The sequence below is a fragment of the Narcine bancroftii genome, chromosome 11 (assembly GCF_036971445.1).
Source record: "Narcine bancroftii isolate sNarBan1 chromosome 11, sNarBan1.hap1, whole genome shotgun sequence".
NCBI lineage: Eukaryota > Metazoa > Chordata > Chondrichthyes > Torpediniformes > Narcinidae > Narcine > Narcine bancroftii.
Window position 1 is genome coordinate 38,266,180 of NC_091479.1, and position 21,544 is coordinate 38,287,723.

The following is a 21,544-nucleotide window of genomic DNA, read 5'->3' on the forward strand; positions in this document are numbered from 1 at the left end:
CTAGGGCTCATCCCATGTCCCTGACCTGGTACACATATACTGCATCCCCTCCTCTTGTCACCCTCCTGCTGCCCCACCCCAAGTCAGTGGTGAAGGTGGTTTCTGTCCCAACAGGTGTTGGGACCTCAACCAGGGAGCAGACCCGGGAGATGAACCTCAACTGCATCGAATTCACATTCCCGCAGATCAATGCATGACCGTGGGCCATGGTGAGTGACCCAATGGTGAACCGGAGCTCCATGGGTGGTCTCCATCCTCTGGGTCCATCCCCAATCTTGTCCCCTCTCACCCACCAGGCCCATCCCCAAAGCCCCCATCTCCCACCAGGCCCGTCCCCAAACCCATCCCCCTGCTGAGATTGTCCCCAAAACCCTGCTCACCACTGGGACTGTCAAGAAAGCCCCTATCCCCCACCGGTCCCATCCCCAAAGCCTCTGTCCCCCACTGGGCCCATCCCCCCTGCTCCACTGATTACTTGGACTGTTCCCAGAGCTCCTGATGCCCACCAGGGCCTTCACCCAGCCCCTGTCCCCCAACATGCCCAACCCAAAGTCCCCATCCCCACCCCCCTCACATATTTGCCTATACCCACAGGCCCATCCCCATCAGGTCTGTCCTCCCACCAGACCCGTTCCCTCACTGGGACCCTCTCCAATCGATCACCCATCACAACTACCCCACCCCAGTTCCTGAACCTCCCTCTTCTGCCACCCACAGGCCTTGGAATCTGAGCTGTTCCTGGGACCCCCAGACAATGGAGATGGGGGAGGGCAGTGGTCCATCTCCTTCCTGGTGGCAGCGTCCCATACCTTCACCAAGCTGGGGAAGCCCCTGACCCTTTGCACAGGGATATATGTCCCATCTGAGCCAGTCCTCTCTCTCCCCCCACCCTGGAAAATGTGGCCCAGTTCAGCTGGCTGCTACAGTACACACTGCCCTTCACCTCTTTTCCCAGGACTCCTGCTCCCATTTGTCCTTCAACGAGCTATGTGACCACAGCGAGGAGCTGCCCCATCCTCATTACCCTGTGGGTGAGTGGGTGGGACATGACGACGGGGTTGTAGGTGGTGGAATTGGTGTAGGAAAGTTTGGGTGAGACCTGAGAAAGAGAGCGGTGATCATCCGGCTGTGATCATCTGGCAAAGATGGTGTGAGGCATTGAAGACAGAGTCAATGGGCAGTCCCCTGCTGGGTCCATCCCCCACCGGGTCCATCTCCAAAACTCTCCTGCACCAGGTCCATCCTCAATATTATCCCTCGCTGGGTCCATCTCCAATCACGTCCCCACTGGGTCCAACCCGAATACCGTCCCCCGCTGGTCCATCCCTAATCTAGTCCCCACCGTTTCCATCCAAAATCCTGTGTCCCGACGAATCCATCCCCAATCCCACCCCCCGCCGGGTCCATCCCCAATCCTGTCCCCGCCGGTTCCATCCAAAATCCCATCTCCCGACAAGTCCGTCCCCAATCCCGTCCCCCGCTGCGTCCACCCCCAATCCATTCCCCCACTGCATCCAACCCCAATACCGTCCCCCGCCAGATCAGAACCGAATACCATCCCCCACTGGATCCATTCCCAATCGCATCCCCACCGGGTCCATACAAAATCCCAACTCCTACCGATTCCGTCCCCAATACAGTTCCCAACTCGGCCTGTCACTAATTATTTTGCCCGACAGGTCCTCCCACAAACGCAATTCCCCACAGGTCCCTCCCCAAAGTCCCTGACCCCCACCAGGTCCATTCCCAAAGCCATTGTCCCCCACTGGCTGGTGCCCAAAGCCCCTGCCTCCCTGCTAGACCCATCCTGAAGCCCCAGCTGGCCTGCCCCAAAGGCCCATTCCCTATCATGTCTGTTCTCCCACTGGACCTATCCTCTCACTAGGCCCATCTCCAATCGATCACGCATCAGAAATGCCCCACCCCAGTTATTGAACCTCCCCTTCCCCCACCGACAGGCCTTGGAACCTGCTGCTCCAGGGAACCCCAGACGGTGGAGATGTGGGGGGAAGTGGTCCAGTCTCCTTGCCGGTGGCAGCATCCCAGACCTTCATCGAGCTGGGGAATTCCCTGACCCTTGGCACCGGGACATCTGTCCCATCTGAGCCAGTCCACTCTCCCCGCTCCCCCACCCTGGAGGCTGTGCCCCTGTAGCTGGCTGCTACTGTACACACTACCCTTCACCTCTTGCTCCAGGACTCCTGCTCTCACTTGTCCTTTGACAAGCTGTGTGACTACAGCCTGGACCTGCCCCCACCTCATTACCCTTGGCCCTGTGGGTGAGTGGGTGGGACATGACAGGGGGGGTTGTAGGTGGTGGAAATGGGGTAAGAAAGTTTGGGTGAGAGCCGGGAAAGAGAGCAATGATCATCCGGCCAGAGAGAGGCATTGGAGACAGAGTCACTGGGCAGGGGTCAGAGCCTCAGGGAAACAAGGGCACTGGAATTTGAAGCAATCACAGCTCATGAAAAGTCAGAGGAAGAACCTTGGGAACCATTGAGAGTGGCGAGGTTAGCATCGCGGTTAGAACAACGCTGTTAAGGGGCCAGCGAGCTGGGTTCTAATGTGACACTGTCAGTGGGGAGTTGTACGTTTTTCCCATGTCTGCGTGGGTTTTCACCAGTTGCTCCAGGTCCTTCCACCATTTAAAATGTACTGGGGGTTGTAGGTCATTGGTGTAATTGAGTGGTTGTGGCTCATAGGCTGAAAGGGCCTGTTCCCGGGCTGCATGTGTCAATCTAAAATCTCCATCTAAAATGATAGTCCAGCCTGTCATGATTTTTTTAAAGATTCAACTCAAATGACTGGTCCAAATAGACAACTCTGAAACAGTCTTTTTGGCCCTTCTTTTCTGCTGGCCAAGCTGCTTGCAAACAGACCATATCCCTCTCAACCTTTTCATTCCACTGACCCATTCAACTGACATTGTCAACCTGTGTGCCTGTGGGAATAAGTTATTTCCCTGCATGGCAGCCTGATTATGTTCCTCCATATCTCCTTCCTGATGGTAGTGAGTCAAAGATGCTGTGTGCTGGATGTCTGCGGGTCTATTTACAGGCCCCATCCCTGACAATCAGTGGCTCCTTGCCTCGAAGTCCCATCCATGTGGCCTCTCCCTCAGCAATCCCTCATCGGAAGCCCGAGGGAATCCGCACCCTCAGCAGTGTCCTGCTGATGCACCATCAAATGCCCTCCATCCCCTTCCACGGGTTCCCTGCTGTTATCAGGCTCCTGGATGGACACCACCCTGTCAAAATTACCCATGTTTTCACTGATCCCTCTGTAGCTCTACATTCTGTCCAGGGATCAGGGTTGTGTTGTGGGACTGGTGGAGAACAAAGCACCAATATCAGGAGACAGGGAGCAGTGTCAAGAATCCCAACTCCAGGAGACAGGGACCAGGGACCCCCAGTTTTGGGAGAACGCCTGAGTTGTACACAAGTCTGTAAGTGGCTGGGCCCGGAAGTATACAATGCTATTTTCCAGGGTAAACTGGAACAAAAGCGAGGCAATGCACTTTGGTAAATTAGTCCGCTGTCCTCTTCACAGTCAGATCTGACTACCTGAAGGTGTCGGGGAACTGGCTTGGAGAGGCCGAAGCATGCAACAAGAATTGGTCAGAGCCGATTGTAAAGGTTCACCAGAAATTGGGTCTGTGGGAATGACATTCCCTCTCAGTAATGGGGAAGAACCTGGTCATCAGGTGCAAGGTGCTCTCGGTACTGCTGCGTGTGATGCAGGCGTGGCCCATCCCACACACCTCTGCCCTGGCTATTACCAGAGCAGTTTCCCTCTTCATGTGGGGATCCAAAATGGATGGAGTGGGAAGGAGGTCCATGTACATCGCCAGACTATGGTGTTATGAGCCCAAAGGACCCCAAAACCCAGCAGCAATAGACATTCACCAAGACAAGTAGTTATTTAAACATGTTGTTTTTAATGATCTTTTGATAGGAAAACAGAATCAAACTTTAATAATCTCTATTAACTTAACCAACCTTAATCCCCTTCTGAGTTTAAGCGCACGTGTATGATGTGTGTGTAAATTGAAGAAAAGTTATTTGGTTCTCTGTTCAATCTCACTTCTCATTCTTCCAAGTTCACTGGTTGTCGGCAATTCTGATACTGTGCACGGAATTGAACATGAATAAAGTTCATCAGGCTTTCCTACTCAAGAAAGTTCCATAGGGTTTGCAGAAAGAGATTTGTTGTTCCAGGATTTCCACAACTGAGCTACCACCATTAGTCACCTCAATGTCTCGCTGATAAAACGTGGCCTATCAGGGTTCTCCAGATGATAACCTCTTTCTTTCAGGCTAGCACAATGTTCCTTCCTGTTGCACTTATTCTGAGAGAAACATCAGACAGATAGGACTTCCAGCCATCTGCCACTCTGGAGCTTTCTGTTTCCTACAATCCTCTCCTAGCTTGCACTGTTCAGCTGCTTTCAGTGCCTGGCAGAGAGAGCTTGTTTCACCCCTTTCTCTCTCTCTCTCACTCCAACTGAGACTGCTAGAAAACACATGTGACTCTCTCAATTGCAAACCCCCCCCCCACCTCTTCAGCAAACAACAGAACTTATCCTTCTTTGGCAAGCCCTTGTCTTAGCTAAACAAATCCCAGGGGTGACCATTCCGTTGGCACTTTGTAGATATTCAACCAGCCAGCCTGTCTCCAAACCAAAATAATGGTCTATTTATTTCATGACCTCATTTCAATTAGCAGCTACTTGTGAAATGTGCATAGCATTCTCCATAGTTTCTGTGATGTTACTGAATATGAATTCTTCAGTATTTCAAATAAGATCTGTTTTAAAATGTGTGTATGTATTTAACCTACTCTAATTTTACCAGATTCTCCCAAATATATATTTCATGACAATGGGGTTAAGGGCGTAACCAATGTGGCCTTCATCGTGTGAGGTTGCATCAGACTGAGCATGGAAACTAAGTACAAGGGCACCGAGTGCCGCTATGAACCAAGGATCTACCTGTCTCAGGTGTTCTGAAAGATTGGTGCAATGTTTCAGTCAGCTAGACTTTGCCACATCACCTTTGTGGAAAAGTTTTCATAGACAAACAATTTGAACACAAAGCCATCAGGTAGTGGTCAGCACGGAATTCCTGCTGACACAGAGAGACCAGGATTTGATGGATAATGCGGGGTGATCCTCTGAGCAGAGAATCCAGAGACAGACAACCAGACCTCCCTCTGGTTAGGGAGAGTGAGGCCATCACTGAGAAGGCATGTGGCCTAACGGACCGGGTCAAGGAACTTGAGCTGCAGCTCGATGACCTTACTCTTGTTAGGGAGATTGAGGCTATCGTAGACAAGAGCTACAGGCAGGTGGTCGCCCAGGGGCTCACGGGACGAGGGGTAGTGGGTTACCGTTAGGAGGAGAAAAGGGAGAGTTCAGATTCATGTGCAAGCACCCGAGTCTGTAATCTTCAGAAATCAGTACTCCACCTTGAATACTGAGGAAGGGGATAGTCAGACTATGCTTGGCAGAGGTGTGGTGTCAAACTCTGTAGGGATAAAAGGAAAAGGGCGAGAGTTATAGGGTGAGGGTTAGTAGGATAAGGAAAGGGACAAGTTTAAATAATTTGAGAGAGGAAAAGCAGGAAGTAGTACACAAATGTTGCAGTGAATATTGTGAGAATGGTAGAGAGGAGGATATTCAGAAGGTAGGATGTCGGAGATCCCTGTATTTATTTTAATGCGAGGACTGTAGTAAGGAAGCTGGATGAGCTAAAGGTGTGGATTGACATGCGGCATTATGATGTTGTGGCCATTAGCGAGACGTGGTTGAAAGAAGGTTGTGACTGGCAGTTGAATGTTCCAAGATTTCACTGCTTGAGATGTGACAGAGTTGGTGGATTAAGAGGGGGAGGTGTGGCATTAAATGTCAGGGAGTATATTACAGCAATGGTGAGGCAAGATAGACTGGAGGGCTCGTCAAGAGAGGCAGTGTGGGTAGAACTGAAAAATAAGAAGGGTGAGGTTACTATTATGGGGTATATTATGGGCCTCCAAATGGGGAAAGGGAACAAGGAGAGCAAATGTGCAAATAGGTGAGATATGCAAGTGAAATAGGGTGGTGTTGGTTGGGGATTTCAATTTTCCAAACATCAATTGGGAAATGCAGTCAGTAAAAGGGCAGGATAGCTTAGTATTTATGCATTGTGTTCAGGATTGCTTTCTGCAGCAATATGTTGAGACGCCAATTAGAGTGGGAGCAGTGTTCGATCTGTTGTTTAGGAATGCAATGAGGCAGGTGACAGAGGTGAGCGTTAGGGAGAACTGCGGATCCAGTGATCATGGGTCCATTAGCTTTAGCTTAATGATGGAAAGTTCCGAGGTTGAAGGTCTTCGAGTGGGGGAAGGCCAGATTTGGAGAAATGAGAAGGGATTTGCAGAGAGTTGTGTGGGCTGAACTTTTTCCTGGAAAGGATGTAGAGAAAATTTGGGGGACATTTAGTGGTGAGATTTTGAGAGTACAGGATCTTTATGTTCCAATCAGGCCAAAGGGAAAGACTAAAGGTTCGAGGGAGCCGTAGTTTTCTGGTGAAATTAAGAAGTTTGTACGGGACAAGAGGGAGATCTACACCAAATATAAAAAAACAAGGGATTGAGGAGATAGATAAAAAGGGATGAAGTGTCCATAGCTAAATAAGGCGAAGGTGAATCCTCAGGGTTTGTTCAGAAATGTGAACAGTAAAAGGAGGGTTAAACACAGAATAGGTCGACTGGATGATGGGACCGGTGAACTATGTCAGGAAGCGTATGAGATGGAGAAATATTGAACAAATTTTTCTCATCTGTATTCACGAGGGATGCAGACATTGGGCTATACAAGATAAGAGAGGTAAATAGTTTAGTTATGGAAAGGATAGGGATTAGTAAAGCGAGCGTTTTGGAGCTTCTGGGGTCAATTAAGGTGGATAAGTCTCCTGGTGCTGATGTGATTTTTCGCCGGAATTTAAGGGAGGTCAGGGAACAAATATTGGGGGCACTGACAGCGATTTTTCAAAGATCACTGGAGGAGGGTGTGGTGACGCGGGATTGGAGGGTTGCAAATGTAGTTCTGTTGTTCAAAAAAGGGAGTAGGTGTAGGCCAAGTAATTATTGGCCAGTAAGTTTGACTTCGGCGGTGGGGATGGTTATGGAGGGTATTCTTTGAGATAGTATGTACAAATATCTGGATAGACAGGGATTGATTGGGGGCACCCAGCATGGCTTAGTGAAGGGAAAGTCATGTTTGATGTTTGATAGTGAGATGGGTTCAGAGGTGGCTGGGAGAAAGACAGCAGAGAGTTATGGTGGACAACTGTCTATTAGGATGGAAGCCTGTGACGAGCGGTGTGCCTCAGGGATTGGTGTTGCATCCCCTGTTGTTTATCATTTATATTCAGGATTTGGTTGAGGGGGTGGTTAACTGGGAAAGCAAATATGCAGACGATACAAAAATAGGGGGAGTGGTGGATGGTGAGGAAGGTTTTCTTGGATTACAGGATTTGGTTTGTTTGGAAAAGTGGACTGATGGAATTTAATGTTGACAAATGTGAGGTGCTGCATTCCGGAAAAAATAATCAAAATAGGACCTATGCAGTTCAGGGCTGGGCGTCGAGAAATGCAGAGGAACAGAAGGATCTTGGAGTTATGGTACAGGGTTCACTGAAGGTGGATTCCCATGTAGACAGGGTAATTAAGAAGGCATATGGTCTGCTGGACTTCATAAATCATAGCATAGAGTGTAGGAGCTGGTTGGTGATGCTGCAGCTGTTTCAGGTATTGGTGAGGCCAGGTTTGGAGTACTCTGCTCAGTTCTGGTCTCCATACTATAGGAAGGATATATATAAGGTGAAGAGGGTGCAGGGAAGATTTACAAAGATGTTGCCTGGCTTACAGCATCTGGATTACAGGGAGAAATTAAGGAGACTGGACTTTATTCATTGGAATGCAGATGACTGAGAGGGGACTTGAAGGAAGTATTTAAAATTATGAAAGGAATAGATAGACTAGACATAAACAGACTCATTCCCCTGAGGGCAGGGAAGGTTGGAACGAGAGGCCATAAGTTAAGGGTAAGAGGGCAAAACTTTAGGAGAAATATCAGAAGATGCTTCTTCACTCAGAGTCGTGGCAGAATGGAATGTTCTTCTGAATGAGATAGTTGCAGCAGGGTTCCTTCTGTCATTTAAGAGAAGGTTGGATGTGTACATGGAGGTGAGGGGGATGGAGGAATATTGGCGGAGAGTGGGAGGATAGAGCTAGTGGATTTGTTCTAGTGAACCGGTGCAAACTCGAAAGGCTAACATGGCCTGTTTCCGCTCTGTAAATGGTTATATGGTTACATGGTGACACAGTTTTGCATTTCAATTTCCCATCCCTCGTTACAAAACTCTCTGCTCTCCACGTTAGTGCTGCACATTGCTTCACTGCTATGTTTGATGTTTATCCAACTTCAGTTTTGTATCTGCATCTTAAATATGACTAAGCACAAATATTCTTGTGTCCTTTTGTATTTTTATCTTCATAATTTGTCCTAATAATATACTGAAATCTTTCCAAAATTCTTCCACTTTCACACAGGTCCAAACCGAATGGAAAAAAAGTCCCAATCACCTGATTACATTGAAAACATTTCTCGGAATAATTGGAGATAAGTCCATTTAATTTACATGGAGTATAGCAGAATTGATGTAGACAATTGTAGTTTTATAACTGGCATAAATCATATTTGTAACACTCTTGAAACAATCTTTACCCTATTTCTTCTTGAATTTGTATATTTCAATCTTTTTTCCAACTTTGTTTCGATTTATATAAATCCTTTTCCCCATATTATATTTGATGGCTATAAAATCTCTTTCCCACAAATTTAATATTCTATTGCCTCTGTTCATAGGAAATAACACATTTTTACACACTGGTGCTTTTCTTGAGATTCCTACGTTTTTTCCCCTAAACATACATTAATTTCTTGCCAACTTCTGATTGGAATTAACTGTCTTTTTTTCTTGTGATTTGACTCTCCATTTATTGATAAAATACTTAGCTTTCCCTCCTCCATTGTGGTCGGGTTCGTGTGGGTCCAACAGGTTAAGAACCAGACCAAAGCGGAGGTACAAAGCACACTTTTAGTTTGGGGATGGAAACAGGACAATAGGGTTGATATGTTTGGCAAACCTCTACACACGGAGTACGCAGGGAGTAAATATACACTTCTAATTAGGAGGGAGAAACCGACAGAGACTGGGGGAAATTACATGAATGTATACATTCAACATTCAGGATCAAGGTGATACTGTGAGCTCCCACCCCTTGACCAGTATGGACATGGGTCTTCCTTGCTGACCTCGAGACTCTCCCCAACCCAGTGTGGAAGATGCTCCTTACTAGCCACGATGAGTCGAAAGAGGCAGAACGAAAGGGGACATGGTCCTTTATAGTTCTGGGGGCCATGCTGGGAGGGCCTATCACTCGGGGAAGCTGAGCCCCATTGACTGCTGTGGCCAATGTTCGAAGCTAAGTGCAGGGGCTCAGCAGGGATCAGTCGAGGTGATTCACCTGGGCCAATTGGGTGAAGGTAAGGGCTGAGTCTGGCCGGGCTGCCTGGACTGCAGCTCCTGGGGATTTAGGTGGGCCAGTCGCAAGGTTCACCTTGATGGCTTGGAGTGAGTCTTTGACCTTGATTGGCAGGTAGTATGTCCACCGAACAGGAGCACAGCAGCGCCACCAGGTGATGGACACTGCCTCTCCAAGACAATCCACCCCTTCGGAAGACATGCTGCTTGCCAATAAAGTGCGACAGGTAATAAGAAGGTCTAACGGGGTTGAATTTTGGCCACTGAGTCCCTAATGTGGTCAGTCAGGTGGGTGATGTTAGAGGATTCCTTGGGAATGTAGCTGCAGCCCTCCTGGCCAATGACAGCACAGCCACCAGCAGGTAGTCCAGGGCCATCCAATTTGGCATTGCCACTATACGCCTCTCCTTCAGCTTCACAACTTTCCAGGTCAGGATGTCCTTTTTATGGTGCAGGGACACTGCCATCTCGTAGGGTGGTCATCTTCGTTGGAGAGCCTTATCTGGGGAAGGCGTTCATCCAGAACCATTCACTTGCAGTAAAGACCCTCTTGTTGCGGTGGTCACCAAAGGCTGTGTGCTCCCCTAGGTCAGCAAGTGAGTGGATGTAGGGCACCTCAAATGTGGGGAAAAGGCAGCCCTACCAGGTGGCAGGAAGCCAGGGATAGGCAGTGATCTCCAACCCAGTGGGTGCCATTCAAAGTCCAGTGGCCCCCCCAGCTTGCTGACACCAATTGAGGTGGTGAGTGCGGTGCCCGGGTACCCTCTGTGCCGGCTGTCACTGTTGCCGACTGGGAGGGGGGAGTTGTGTCTGTGGGGGAGTCTGCACCAACACTTATTTGGTCTATGATGAGTTGTGGGATGATGCGAAGTGTCGGGACTTGAGTGGTGGTCCAATTTTAGGCAGAGAAATACCAGTTCCTGAAGCATCCACACCATCGGGAGTCAGTGGAAGGGATAGTGTTGAGTAGAGATGCCAGGGGTGGTGGGCTGCCATTAGGCCCACCCCATACAGTTAACCCAAACCCACTGGAGCAAAGAGTCTCAGTAGGCAGTTCATCTGAGAGTCGTCCAGTTGGATGGGGGTGAGTGGTAATGCTTGATTGGTGTGTGCTGGAGTTTGGACACAGATCCAGCAGTCCGATCTATTCGTGGTGGTGGCAAAATCATAGGTAATGCAGAGGAACGTGATCACCGATCTGACATTGCAAATGGTTGCCGCTAGCAGCAAGGGTAGAAGCAGGGCTTGCATGTTCCTGTGGGGTGGAAAAAAAAACTCATTGTCCCTTTGTGAGATGGTGGGTGTGGAGACAGGAGAGTTTGGTTTGGCCCAGAATTGCGAACCACCGGATATCTCCTGGACTGAATGCGACAATCTCCCCCTTTTGGGCTGGACTTTGTGGCTGTTGTACCCATACTCTCCCCAAGTCCTGTCTCGGAGGTTTTGGGGAGGCTCTCAATCCGGGGATGGGGAGTGTTAGAAATGGTGAGATATGTGGGTGTCTCCTTGGCCGGTGAGGCGCGAGTTAAAGTGATCCACAGCCTGTTGCAGCACGGTCAGCACCCCCCCCCCACCCCACCTTGATGTCAGTTTGTGGATGCTCTCCGTGAACTGGCCATTCATCCTTTCAAATGACCCTGATGCCTGGGGGTGATAGGGGATGTGGAGCAGCCAGGAGATCCCTGCCTCAGCAGTCCAGTCTTGGGCTTTAGACTCTGGAAAGTGTGAGCCCTGATTGGATCGCACCTCCCAGGGGATTCTATAAATGGAGGAGAGGGGCTGTAATCCAATAATGGTGTTATTCTGGTCGGATTTCTCACAGGACACTGCCACCAGTGCACCAGAATATGTATTCACCATGGTCAGGATATACTAATTTTTTAAATCTTGGCATGGGAGCGATCTGATATCGTCAATCAGCCATACATGACCTGCTCCCCTGCCACAGCTAATGTGTCCCGGAGGCACCATTGGTCATTCCCTTGACTTTACCTGCAACAGATGGGGCAGTCGAGCACGTCAGTTTTGGACTGATCCAGGGTGAGGGCGACCCTGAACTGTTCTGCCCATTGTCATGTGCTGTCAGCCCCTAGGTGGCTACTTTTGCGGTGAGCCCAGGTGGCCAGAGCCCCATTGTCAGTGTCTGGTGGGGAGGTGGAGGCAGTGCATCTTTGGGCAACTTGATCCACGGCCGCGTTGTCCGCTGCCTCCTCTGTGGTGTTGCGGGTGTGGGTGTCTACGTGGTGAACTGTGATCTCCTTGTGGGGGCTTGGTCCCAGAGCAACTGCCCATGGTGCTGTCCCCAAAGGGGGCATCCGTGGATTTCTCACCCTGTCTCATGCCATTGGGCCATACAGACCACCATGGCATTGGCCACTGCCCATGAATCGGGGTGGATGTTAATGGGCCCAGTGGTGTCCTGAAGTGTGAATGCCACCCCTGCCAGCTCAGCAAGCTGGCTGGAGCCCCCCTCTCCCTCTTTGGTGATGACTTTCCCCATGGTAGAGTGGAGAGCCACTGCCTTCCGGTATTGATTACCCCCTTTCCAGCGGCTCGAGCTGCCTGTGACCCAGGCTTGTGTCAATTGTTGGGGGTCGAGGGAATCAAAGGGGCATGGGGAGGGTGGGATTTCAGCTAGTTCTGGAGCCGGCTCCTGGGTTTGTTGGAAGGACATGACCTGTTCATGGAGGTGGCTGACCCCTTCTGGGCTGGGCTCAGTGCATTCCACAATGTGGGTGAGGGTCAGGGCTGAGTCTGGCCAGGCTGCCTGTTCTGCAGCTCCTGGTGATTTAGGTGGGCCAAACGCAAGGGTCAACTTGATGGTTTGGGGTGACCTGGATTGGCAGGTAGTGAGTGGGTCCTCCTAACATGAGTGTTGGAGGCTACTTCTTCATTACACACACACACACACACACGTGAATGCATAAACGTGCACATATAAACACTCACAGAATCACACAGATGTACACACGCATACACACTCACCCACTCCTGCACACAAGCATGCAGAATTATGCACCCACATACACGCATTCATGTGCACACACAAATGAATAGATGCACACACACGCGTGCAGACACACAAACACACACACACACAGACAAACACACACAAGTACACATGCACACTCATATGCATGTCCGCCTGCCATCTCATGAACTCATGCACAGACACGTACGCATGCACATGCGTACACATGGTGTGACACATGGTCTCACAGACTCACACACAATTGCATAAATCAAGATGAAAGTGGGAAAATGTTTTGGGCAGAAAAATAGATCAAAATGATTGGAAAATGCTACGTAAAGATAATCCCACAACTGTGGAGATCAGGCCGCACAACGCGTGGTAATAAACTTTTGAGATTTCACCAAAGACTTGCCAATTTCTACGAGTTGCATCACCTTCTGGTACGGAGCTGCCAATATACAGGACAGGAAAATGGGACGGAGAGTGGTGAACTCAGCCAGCGCCACCATGGGCATTAGTCCCCACTCCATCGAGGACATCTACAAGAGGCGGTGTCTCAGGAAACCAGCCTCGATCTTCAAGGACCCCCACCACCCGGGCCGTGCCATCTTCTCACTGCTACCATCGGGACAGAGGTACAGAAGCCTGATGAACACCCAACAGCACCAGGAAAGCTTCTTCCCTTTTGCCTACAGGAGCCTGATACCTGTTTCATGAACACTGTTCTTGAAGCTTGGGGTGGGGGTGGGGGTGTCAGGCAGAAGGTTTGTGCAATATGACCATCTACAAGGCATGGCCTTGTGTCCCTCGCTCTGCCAGTGCTGTCAGGCATGGGGTGGCCGTGGTTGGAGCATGCTGGGAGCAGCACCGTGCATGCTGGGAGCAGTGCCAGGCATTCTAAGGGCAACAAAGTGCCGACTGTGATGGCTATTTTTGTGAGAACAGCCTTCTACTCAAAACAGAGATGCTGAATGAGGGAGAGCTGACTGTTGAAGAGGTGTGTCAGTTGTCACCTCAGTGGCTGGCATATTCAAAGTGTTTTATTCTGTGAAACAAGGCAATAAACTGATAACATCTATGAAGAAGGCGACAGTATTGCGAGCCTGCATGATTTCAAAGCCTTTGGTTCCTGCTGGCTGCCTTGCCAACTCCTAATACATATTTTTACAGGATGCAACTTCATCCACTTCTGAATGGTTCCCTCAATTCCAGATCTCTCAAGGTTGCCCTTGCAGGTTGATAGGATTGTTCAGAAGGCTTAAGGTATTCTGGCCTTCATTAGTTGGGGATTGAGCTCAAGAGCTGAGAGGTCATGTTACAGCTCGAGAAAACTCTGGTTAGACCACAAATAGAATATTGTGTTCAGTTCTGGTTTCCTCATTACTGGAAGTTTTGGAGAGGGTAAATGTAAATGTTTCACTATCATCATGTAACACTACATTTCGAATGTAACATACATGAAATTCTTTAACTTTTTTCTACCAGAAGGCGGACAGAGTGTTGCCCCTTTGTACAGAGCCCCTCAGAATCCTACAGCACCGGGTGTCCCTAGGCGGTCTCCCCTCCAAGTCCTGACCAGTCCTGAGCCTGCTTTGCTTCCAAGATCAGGCAATCTGAGGCGTATTCAGGCTATGAGGGTGCAGAAAAGATTTATGAGGAGGTTGTCTGAATTGAAAAATGAGGCAAGCTTAACAGAGCTAGAGCTTTTCTCTTTGGAGTGAAGAAGGAAAGGAGGTGACAATAGAGACTTAGAAGATTATGAGGGTATTGGTAGGACGGACAGGCGGCAACATTTTCCTGCGGTGAGAGGAGCAAATACCAGAAGACAGAGAGGTGTTAATGAGTCTCTTTCTCAGAAAGGATGTGATGTTGTTGGAGATGGTGCAGAGTTGATTTACTAGGATGATTCCTGGAATGCAGGGGCTGGCATATGGGGAACATTTGGCACCTCATGCGTTGTATTCATTGGGGTATAGGAGAATCTCAAAGAGATATTTTGAATTTTAAATGATTTTGACAGAGTGAATGCGGATTAGATGTTTCCCTTGATAGGTGAATCGAGGACAAAGGTCATAGTCTTAAAATTAGAAATTATTCAATCAGAGAGGAGGAAGAACTTCTTTAGTCAGAGGGTCGTGGATCTGTGGAGGCCAGATCACGAGGAGAATTTAAATAGGAAATAGATAAGTATCTCGTTAGTAAGGGTATCAAGGGACCTGGGGAAAAGGCTGGAAATTTGAACAAGGTGTGAGCATTGTTCAGCTGAGTGTAGAGTCATGGAACAGACTCGATGAGCCTAGTGACCTGCTTCTGTCCCGTTACCTTGTGATCAGATTTCCGAATGTTCAATGAACCATAGACACGACCTCGTATTCTCTTCTTTTGAAAATGTAATTTATAGCAATATTTGCACCTGTGATACTGCTGCGGAACCACAAATTCCGTGAAATGTTCATGACAATAAATTTGGATCCGAATTCTGCATTGTTCCAAAACAAAGTCTAATTAATAGAGTAGAGATATATGCTCCATTTGTGTCTCCTGACCTAGTGTTAATGTGAGGGGTGGTGGGGGGGATATCAGTCACTTTGGACTAATTTAGGAAGATTTATTTTCGAGATTTGCAGTATATGGATGATTACTAAGTTACAAGTGATGAAGCTCCTCCTGTCGGGGAAGAGATACAGAAGGATTTCAGCCAGATCCCACCGGCTGAGGAGCTGCTTCTTCCCACAGGCAGTGAGAAGAGCTGCTGAACAACGGATGAATTGCTGAATCAACTTCTCATGACTCGATGATTTGTGAAGAATATTTATTTTTAATAAATGTATTTCAGACATGCATTGAGGTCTAACAGGTTTACATCGAATGTAGAAAAAGAGACGTCTCACAGAATTGTTTTCCAGCATTTTGCTAAGTAGGTTCTGTGTCGATGTGTCGTTGTTCTGTATGTGTCTTGTGTCTGATGTGTGTTTGCATGTTTTTGCATCAAGAACCAGAGGACACTGTTTCATCAGGTTTTACTTGTGCAATCGGATGATAAATAAACTAATTTTCTTCGCTGAGTGTTGTGAATTCATATTGAAGGGCAGTGGATATCCTTTCCTGAGGATATTTCACCTGGTCGATGTGTCGTTTTGTATGTGTAATTTATTATCTTTGACTTTGGAAGAAATTTGACCTATTTCCCCAGACAGAGCCGGAGTTGGTGCTGGAATCTTCTCAAGAACAGAACTTATTAAAGTTGATTTCGGACTCCTTTTCGAAAGATGGCGACGAATGTTGATTTGAAATATTTGAAATATTTTCTGAAGATAAACATATATATGGAACTCCTTGACCTGCAATAAGGTTTATTAGTGATTTTTTTTTGGATGGAATATTGGAAGAGTGAATTTATTATCTGTGAGTATGCATACATTGCAAACAGATTTTAATAGTTTTGAAAAGGTTTTTTTTTAAACTAAACAACAAGATCAGTTTAATATTGAGAAAATAGGAAAAAACAGAAACTTTATTATTAAATTTGGAAATTCAGTAGAAAGAAACTATGAACAAGATTGATGATTTATAAAATTAAAGTCGAAGGAGCAATGTCCAAGAAGAGTTAAAAATTTTGAATAAGTTTTTCTTGAAAATAAACAATAATTTCAACTTAACATTGAGAAGATTGACAAAGTGGAAAATTTGGTATTAAATTGGGAAACTCAGAAGAAAGAACTTATGAATAACATTGATGCTTTAGAAGATCAAGACCGAAGGAATTATGTTCAAGAAAATTTTAAAAGATTTGAAAAAAACTTTTTTTGAAAGTAAGCTACAAATTCAACTTGAGACTGAGAAGAATGGAAGATTCGGTGTTGAACTGGGATGTTCAGAGGTGTTTTAATTCAGTGGATGAAATTCAGGAAGACTTGAAAAAAAAAATTTAAAAAAAACTTTTATTGATTGTAAACAATGTTAAACTCAGTGTTGGGAGGGTGGAAAGGGTGCAAAATTTAATATCAAGTTTGGATTTTCAAAAAAAAGAGTTTATGAATAAGATTGGTTAAATTGATGGACCGGGGTTTTATGGATATAAGAAATGATGATTTTTCGGTTTATACGTGTATTTTGTCTGCCTGGGGGGGTGGGGGGGAGGGAGTGGTACTTCAGCTCCTGAAAGTCATAGGCCACTTGTGGTTTATACCACACCCATTTGGGTTTTTGGGAATTAACCACCACAAGGTGGTTTCCTAAGGGGTTAGGGGAGGTGGGGGGGATGAAAATTTGAAAATTATTTAGAATCTATTATGTAATATTATACTAAGTCAATTTGAAATGAACGTATGGAGATACTATAAATAAATTTCAAAAAAAAAAGAACATTTCCCGGAAGGTCTTGCGTAGAAGATCTATTTCAGGTCAAAGTCCAAGACCTGTTTTGGTTCGTTGCTTGAATTATTATGACAGAGAAATAATTTTACGAGTGGCTATTAGAAATGCACAACAGAGAAAATCACCCTTGATGATTCAAAATAATCGAGTTTTCTTCAATGCGGATTTGAGTCAAGAAGTTATGTTCCAACGACGGGAATTCAATTCTGCTAAAGAGTTGTTGTGGAAGAAAGGTTATAAGGCAACCTTTAGATATCCAGCTGTTTTGAAGGTTTTTCAAGATGGTTGCCAACCAAAATTCTTTGATTCTCCAAAGGAAGCTATAGCATTTGCTCAAGAGCTGCCAATTACTCGGTTTCAACAGAGACGTAGTCCGCCGCGATCTCTAAGGAGACAAGAGATGGAAGAAAAGAGCCGTGCTCCAAGAAGGAATGGTTGTAATGGTGACTCGGCAGTTGGAGCTGATTAAAAGAAGAGTTGTCCTTTTTATTTCTAATTTTTTTTTAAATAAAAGGGATATTAAAAGATGATGATGTAGTTTAAGATGAAGTGAGAGTTGGGGGAGAGAACTGGATAGGTACTATTTCCTGAAAGTCATCTGCTTCGTGTGAGTTATCTCACACCCATTTTTTTCTGGGAGTTACCGCATTGCGCGGTTTAGATGTGAGGGGGTATTTTTAACCTCCTACCCATTTTTTTTTCCTTTTTTTGTATTATTAGATTAAAGAGTTAAGGGTTTTTTTTTTTGTGTTTATAAAAAAAAGCATAAGAAAGTATTTGATTGATTAAAAAACTAAAAATTCATGTGGTTTTTTTTGTAAAGTTTATTCAGTAGATAAGGAATATTTGAAATTTAAATGTGAATGGGATGGATAAGTTTTTTTTAATATTTTTTCTTTAACTTTAAGGTGAAAGGAGTGGTAATTCTGGTGTATATTATTTTGCTATTTTAGCAATAGAATGAAGGGAATAATGGTGAAAGTTATAAATTGAATTGTACAATTCTTAATGAGGCTTGAATTTTGTTTGTGGTTTATGCTCCATTTGTTGAAGATATAGATTTCATTGTAGATGTGTTTTTATTATTTGGATATCTGAATTTTAACGTAATGATTGGGGATATTTAAATGTGGTATTGGAGCTTTTATTGGGTAATTATTCAAGGTTAAAAGGGAAAAATGGTGGAAGAGTACCAAATTTGAATTGTACAATGTTTAATGAGTTTGGAATTTTGTTTTAAGATGGTGGTTTATGTGACTAATATGATGTTAGATGTGAAGTTAGTTGATATTTGGTGAAGGTTTATCTCTATAAGGAAAGTTTTTTTTTCATCTTTTTTTTCTCATGCTACAATTTTTTTTAAAGAATTGATTATTGTTTAAGAATTTTTGATAGATAATGTTACTAATTTTACTAATTTTTTATATTAAGTTTGAGTTAATTATAGGTTTCATCTTAACTCTGTTAAATATATGCATTTAAGTTTGATTTAAATATGTTTTTTTAAGTCTGATATCTTAGTATTAATTACTTTTCTTTTTGTTAGTATTTTAATCGGTTATGTTTTTGTTTTTTTTTGTAAGTGGGTTTTTTTCTCACATATATCATTAACTTTATTAATTCTTCACCCTTTGTTTTGGGGGGGAAGGGGGGGTTGGACTAATTTGAGTTGGGTTATTAATGTGTAATAATTATTGGGGAGGGTATAGTTTATTTAGATTACTGATACTGTATTGTAATTTTATTATTTTGTTCTTAATTTTTTTAAATATAATTCTATATGTTATTCATGTTATAAAATCTTAAATAAAGTTTTAAAACAAAAAAATGATGTCAGCCACTACCGGTATGAATCGTTGATAAAAATTAATCGTACCAGTGAATTCTTGCAGCCCCTTCATTATGTGGGGTTTGAGGAAGCACTTAACAAACTCTACCTTTTCAAGCAGGGTTTAGTTCCGTGCCTATTGATTTGACCCCCAAGGAAGTCGAACGTTTCCAACCTGAACTAGCACTTAGCAAGGTTTATATAGTAAGTCCAAATTCCCGCAGCCAGGCGCACAGTCACATTAGATGGTCTCTGTTTAGCTTCATTGCCACCACTTTGACATCTTGTGGTTACTGCCACCCTCTGCTGTTGGAGAATATCCTCCTTGGTCTCAGCCCCTCAATGTAACTAAGAACCCCTAAAATGCCCCTAATGTTTTGGCCTTCATCACTACTCCTGGCAAGGCATTCTTGACACCCACAACTCTGGGTAAAAGAAAATACCCCTGATATCTCCCCTAAATCTTCCTCCCTTTGCTTTGGACAGATGTCTTCTAGTGTTTGCTACTTCCATCTGGGTTTCAGGCAAACTGAAGGGCATCTTTCACCGAGTTTCTGGTTTTCCAGCAGTTCTGGATGTCTATCTCTGGATGCTCTGCTCCGTGGACCACCCCGCAGTATCCCATCTAGTCCTAGAGTCTCTGTGTCAGACATTCTCTGCTGACCACTGCCTGATGTCTTTGTGGTCAAATGTGTTTGTCTATGAAACCGTTCCCAGGAAGGTGAAGGGGCAAAGTCCTGCTGACTGGAACATTGTGCAGCACCAGGGCCAGGCCAATCTTTCGCAACACCTGAGCCAGGTAGAACCTCAGCACATAGCAGCATTTGGTGCCCTTGCACTTTGGTTGCAAGCACAGCCACACACAATGATGGCCATGCTGGTTACACCCTTGTCCCCATTGATTGAGTCCTTCTCCAGACTCTATCCATTTTGGACCCCCACATGAATAGGAAATTTGTTTTGGGAATTGACAGTGTGGTGGTGTGGGGATGGGCCAAACCTGGCCCACATGCAGCAGGACCGAAAGTTCCTTGCACATTGCACCTGATAATCAGGTTTTACCCGAATGACAGAGATGGGCATCTCTGTGGTTCTCCCTGTCTCCTGGACCTGGGGGTCTTTGTACTGCTCCCCATCTCCTTAAGTTGGTGCTTTGTTCTCCACCACCCCCACAAGAAATCCAAGACCCCTGGATGGAGGGCAGAGGCGCAGAGAGATCAGTGAGAACACAGGTAGTTTCAACAGGGTGGGGTCCATCCAGGCGCCTGATAACAGGAGGAACCAAGTGGGAAGGAGGATGCAGGGCATTTGATAGCAGGACATTGCGAGAGAGTGGATTCCTCGAACTCTTGAGGGCAGAAGGTGCTGGTCGATCCATCGGTTTAGGTGGGGCAGGGTATAGACATGGCAGCTGACTGGAATTGTCAGCGGGTTACTGAGACCTGGGAAAGGAGGGGAAGGAGGGTGCAGTAGTGTTCTGAGAGTGCTGAGGGAGAGGCAACATGGTTGCCACCTCAAGGCAATGGTCCCCTGATTGTTTGCAGGGATGGGCTCTGTAAATAGACTCATAGATATCCAGCTCAGAGCATCTTTGTCCCCCTGCCATCAGGAAGGAGATATGGAGGAATAAAAGCAGAGCAGCCAGGGAGGGAAATAGCTTCTTCCCACAGGCCATGCGATTGACAAGGCAACATGAGCTGGATGGCAGCAAAGAATGAAAAGGGTGAGAGGAATATGGACTGATTACAACAGCTCAGGTAGCAGGAGAGAGGGGCTGAAGGGCCTGTTTCTGTTTTGTCTATCTGGACCAGCCTTTTGAGTTCAAGCTTTAAAAAACCCAATCATTTATAAATTTAATATCAACGGAACAGAATGAATCAAGAGACAAGATGTCTGTCCAGCAGCAAGCGTCGAAGGCACTTCCTGAAACGGAGGCTCTGAAACCACAGGGAGGTTCTGGACGGAAAGAGGCCCAGCTTCTTCTGGAAGGAGGAGAGGAGAGGCAGGGGAAATGCGGGGGTTGGGAAGGGGAGGGGAGGCGCTAGGGATGCCGTCCACCGTTCACCTCCCCTTTCCTCTACCCCGTTCCCCTCCCCTTACCTCTGCCCGTTCCCCTCCCACATCCCCTCCCCCCTTCCCTTCCCCAGTTCCCGTCCCCCTCTCGCCTCCCCATTCCCCTCCCCCTTCCCTTCCTCCTACTCCTAACCCTAACCCCTAACAAAATCCTAAAACTAACCATAACACTACCGATACCCACTACCACCACTCCACGGCCCCTAACTCTACCCCCACCCCGTCCACTAACCCTAACTTTATCCCTACGCCTATGCCGCCCCCTAACCCCAACCCTAATGCTACCCACCATCCCCTAACCCCAAACCTCACTCCTCCTCTACCCCCCTGCTCCTACCCCCTTCCCCTATACCTAACACAAGCCCACTTCCCCGAACTATAAACCTAACTATAAACCAAGATATAGCCCTACCCCATGTCTCCTAACACTAAACCTAATGCTACCTCTACAATGCTCCTAACCCTAACCCTAACTCTACCCAACTTCCCCAACCCAAAACTAAACCCTACCCCTATCCCTTACAACCTACCCCCTTCCCCTAACCCTACCTTCTACCCCTTCCCCATACCCGCACCCCCTACAATTACCCCCTTCCCCTAACCCTACCTCCTACCCCTTCCCCATACCCACACCCCCTACAACTACCCCCTACCCTATCCCTTACAACCTACCCCCTTCCCCTAACCCTACCTCCTACCCCTTCC